The following is a 5193-nucleotide window of genomic DNA, read 5'->3' as shown; positions in this document are numbered from 1 at the left end:
GAAATAGTCCCAAGAGATCACACAGGGCTTGTAACAATTTTTGTTACTATCAGTTATAGTGGAACAACCTGGTAATGCACAGGGCATTAGGTTAGAGCATTCAGGATTATATTGTCTTGATAATGGTGAAACTTTAGCCCTAGCTGTACTGGTCTGCCATAGGAAAGCTTATTTGCAAGCCTTGAAAAGCTTACCAAATGATTTATTTGAGTCTCAGGAAAAAAACTCAAACATATTTAAAAGAATATAAAAATATCCAGCATCCAAAAATGTAAAATTCATATGTTAATTATATTAACATTGAAAATGTTAAGCATTTAATGAAAATTTACTTATGCATGCAAAAAAATCAAAGAAATACCATTATTAGGAGAAAAGATCAATCAATACAAAAAGACTCAGAAATAAAGCAGAGGAAAGAATTAGCACACAAGTATATTAAAGCAATATTATACATATATCCCACATGCTCAAAAAAGCAAAAGGAATATGATCATGTTAAGGAGAGACATGGGAGATATTTAGAAAGATCCAAATAAAACAGAGATGAGAAATAAGTGTCTCACATTAAAAATACATAGGATGTGCCCCACCCCTTCTCCAGTGAACTTTTGTTGCTCCAAGTTTGGTGGATGGAGTTCTAAGGCCAGGAGTAGCAGTGCACCCGAAGCTCTTCCCATAGTTTCAGTAACCAGATCCGAGTTTGAAGAGCTGTCCATGAGGGCAGGGACAGTGGAGAAGTTCTGGCTGCAGTCAGACCTGCTGAGAGTGGACATTATCCCCTGGGGATGCACCATCACAGCCCTAGAGGTCGAAGACAGGCAGAGCAGAGCCTCAGATGTGGTGCTTGGCTTTGCCAAGTTGGATGGGATCCTCCAAAAGCAGCCCTACTTTGGAGCAGTCGTTGGCAAGGTGGCCAACGGAATTGCCAAAGGAACATTCACATTTGATGGGAAGGAGTGTAAGCTGGCCATTAACAATAGGCCCAACAGTCCGCATGGAGGCATCAGAAGGTTTGATAAGGTCCTCTGGACTCCCCAGGTGCTGTCAAACGACATCCATTTCTCACAGGCCAGTGTAACGGTGAGGAAGGTTACCCTGGGGAGTTAAAATTATGGGTAACATACACGCTGGATGGTGAGGAACTTGCGGTCAGCTATTGAGCACAGGCCAGTCAGACCAAACCGGTCAATCTGATAAACCATTCTTTTTTCAACCTGGAAAGCCAGGGAAGTCACTATAGAATATGATGCCTTTTGGCCTGTGGATGAAACCCTGATTCCTTTAGGGGAAGTTATTCCAGTGCAAGGAACTATGACCTGTTGGCAGCCTTCAGCCAACAGCCAGCAAAAAGCTAGGACCCTCAGCCAAACAGCTTCAATGAAATGAATGTTGCCAACAACCTGAATAACCTTGAAATCAGATTCTTTCCAGTTGAGCCTCCAGATGAAAACATAGCCTAGCACCTCCTCGATTGCAACCTTATAATATATTTTGTAGATTGAGTCAATAAGACTTGCAGATGGATTGGATGTGGATTCAGTTGAAGGAGGGTCTGGGAGAGGGAAAAATCAAGAAGGATCTAGCTTGATTTGACACTAAGTGCATGGTGATTTACTAAACTAGAAAAGACCATGGATTAACGGTGGGATGATGAGCATGGAATCAAGAATTCTCTATTGACTGTACTAACTTTGAGATGCCTGTGATATCTGCAAGGGGGAATATTTAAATTGTAAAACTTGTAAAAAAGACCTGCTATAAACAAATGATAGATTTTATTTTCTTCCTTTTTTTCCCCTACAGCCTTCCACTTAAATCAATACTAGATCATAGTAATAATTTCTGGTGAAAACTCTATTAAATTTTATTAAAAAGGATTTCATCTCCGTGGCAATACCAAAGATAACTAGCTGAGGGAAAATGTGGAGTAGTGAAGAATATATAGTATTTGGTCCTTCTACTTCAATTTCCTAAATAACACATGAATTTATGAAATAAAATCCATACCTAAAATCAATTCCACTAACTCCTCTATTGACCTTTTTAGCTCTCTAGATCCCTATTCAAATCCACAAGTCAGAGAGTTTTAAAATCTTATATAGAGACTAAGAAAAATATCTATTTTCTAGGTTTTGTTAAGACATGGTTAGTTAGTTGAGGTTAAAGTTGTCTAATTAGCCATCCCAAAGCTGTGTCTTTCTCATTTGCAACCAAAGGACACTCAATTAAAAGGAGGAATTCTCCTCCTGCGAATTCTCAGAACTTATTTAGAAATTACTTATAATCCAATTTTTATACCCAGGGAGTCTAGTAGGAAGGAGTCAGCTCATTACTGCTTATCAAAAATTACTTTTCATCTCAAGTTCCTTTTTTTTTACTTTGAAAGGCCAATTTTGATAAGAAGCAAAGATTTGAGTCAACGAGGGGAAAATGGTTCCAAGCAGTGATCAATGAAGCCCAGTTAGCCAGGCTTATTTAGAGTTGCTGAGAAATGTTCTTGCCAATCACCAAAACTTATAAAACAATAAGTACCCTACTCTAAATGTGCTTTGGAAGCACTGAAGGAAATGATATATCTGCTATGATTAAAAGTACATCGTGGGTTTCTATGCTTCAGGACGAAGGAGCAAAGATACTGAAAATAGGTGATTTGTTAGTGTTACCAGATTGTGGGCTTTTTTCCTTCATTTTCCAATCTTTTTTTTGTAGATAATGTTGGGGGAGTGGGGAGCATTGAAATGTATTGCAAAAATCCCATAATTTTTAGTTAAACTGCAATAGAATCACCAAACTGTGCAAACAACAAATCTCAATTTGGGTAAGTGTTATATTTATAGTAGATGTTGCAAATAACTATCTTAAATGTTTGGTACCAATAATTGTCTTAACATAATGGAGAATATATAATGTTCTAGAGACTGATTCAATCAAATTTGCTTTGATCTTATGCAATCACTATTAATATTTGCTCTCAGTAGGCATATAAATCCTTTCCATGGCCCACAAGTGCCCCGTGTGGTCTAAGTTTTGCTTACTTCCTCTTCCTGCTTCTTGCCAACCACTCCTCTCTCACTCTCTCCAGACCTACAAGCCTTATTACTTCTTCTTGAATAAACTTACTAATATTTCCATCCTCAGATCTTTATACTTGCTCTTCTCTCTGCCTGAACCATTTTCCCCTTGATCTCCATTCAATTTATCTCTGGCTTCATGCAATTCTTAGTTTAAATGTGACCATCTCAGAGAGGCCTTTGGTGACCGACCACACCATCTAATATTATTGCACTCTCATTTCCACCACTCGCAACAGTCACTCTCCAACTCATCATACCTTCAATATTTCAAAGTAGCAGATACTGCACAATCTTTGAATTACCTTTATTCATTGAATTGCTTGTTTATTGTCTGTGTCCCCTCAACACACATGTATGTGCACACACACACATAGATGTAAACTCCATGAACACACAGACCTTGTACCTCCTCCACACCCTTCACCTTTATATCTGCAGTGCCTAAAACATCACTAGTGTAAAGCAGGCATTCTCTAATATTTGTTGGATATGTAGTTAAGTTGAATATATTAGAACAAGAATCTGAGTTTTGTCTGTCAAATTTGATAATCAAATGACAGTATTATGGCTGGCATTTGTAATAATAATTATTATTATAACTAGAGGCCTGGTGCATGAAATTTGTGCGGGGGTGGGGGAGGAGGCTCAGCCCAATGTGCAACTGTCGGTTTAGGCCGATCCCATAATCGGACCTAAACTGGCATTCGGACATCCCTCTCACAATCTTGGTCACCCCTAACTGCCCCCGCCCTGCTGGCCTGATCGCCCCTTACTGCCTCTGTGTGCCAACCTGATCGCCCCTAACTACCCGCCCTGCCAGCCTGGTTGCCCCCCGCAGCCTGCTGTTCAGTCATTTAGTCGTCCCTCACTAACCCCCCTGCTGGCCTGGTCGCCCCATGCAGCCTGCTGTTCAGTTGTTTGGTCATCCCTCACTAAACCCCAGCCGGCCTGGTCGCCCCACGCAGCCTGCTGTTCAGTTGTTTGGTCATCCCTCACTAACCCCCCTGACGGCCTGCTTGTAGGCAGCCATCTTGTGAGGGCATGAGGGTTAATTTGCATATTACCTCTTTATAGGATAATAACTCCTTTAACTTCTTATTGATAGAGTGAGGTACATGGAATATCAGAAAGAGCTTCTTGGAAATTTAATCGCTTTTTGTCATTGGATGAGTCATTCTATTTGAAATGGAAAATCTGGTCCTCACATATTAATTTAAGGAATAGCTAAGGTCATCTTAGTCACACACACACACAAAAATTCCAAAGGGATAAAACCCATAAGATTAGAACTTCCACAGGCAGAACATATTTATAAAATATGTGAGGAATGTATGTGTTTCTGTTTGCACACTCACATTTATATCACATTGGAAGAAAAAGGCAATAAGTGTGCATTGGCTCACGTCAATAGGTACCATATTTGATCCTGCCACCTGGGCAACACAGTGCTTGTTCAATCCCTGAGGATATTGAAAGGCACCAATTGGTGATTCTAGATATTGATTTCTTTGCCTTTTATATCCATCCAGTGTGATTCATTTCTAATCTTGGTACTGCCATGGAGTTTTTCCAGACTACTTCAATATGATATATTCTCTCCATTTCTTTGACATCCTGTAGAAATTATTGATAATTAAATGTGTTGTCTTGTGCCATTTTTGTTGTCATAAACTTTTACTTGGGATTCTTTTAGTTTTGATTGTTTGGGACTATTATTTAAAACTTCGGACATTATGTCTCATCTCCCTAACTGGACTTTTGATGCAGAGATGACACTTTAAGGCATTTTTATTCCTCACAGACCCCGGCACTGTGCCCTACATAGCAGGAAAACAATACAGATGTTGCTTGACGGGCAATGCTAGAGTGTGAATGTTTCATCACCACCCCCCATGCTCCATCTCAGCTCCTTTTCTCAAGTGGGAAATATATAGGTGTTTTTATGAAAATTAACTTCTTCCAATAGTGGCTATGAGTACTGATCTGGAGCTACTCTAGACATAAATATATTTCTTGCTCCTCTGACATCAGAGATTAAATCCTTGGCTGTAATGAACTAAAATTAAGACAACCAAGTTCTTTGGATTCTCAGCTAAAACGAAAACCACATTAGTTG

The 5193-nt window shown here is 39.4% G+C and overlaps 1 pseudogene; it reads left to right on the top strand.

Moving 5' to 3' along the window:
• Positions 1 to 582: 582 nt before the first annotated feature.
• LOC102424480 lies at positions 583 to 1389 on the top strand (annotated as a pseudogene).
• The last annotated feature ends 3804 nt before the right edge of the window (positions 1390 to 5193 follow it).

This window comes from Myotis lucifugus, unplaced genomic scaffold, assembly GCF_000147115.1.
Source record: "Myotis lucifugus unplaced genomic scaffold, Myoluc2.0 scaffold_23, whole genome shotgun sequence".
NCBI classification, from domain to species: Eukaryota; Metazoa; Chordata; class Mammalia; order Chiroptera; family Vespertilionidae; genus Myotis; species Myotis lucifugus.
Note: the sequence above shows the minus strand (reverse complement) of the source record. Positions and strands in the feature narration are given on the sequence as shown.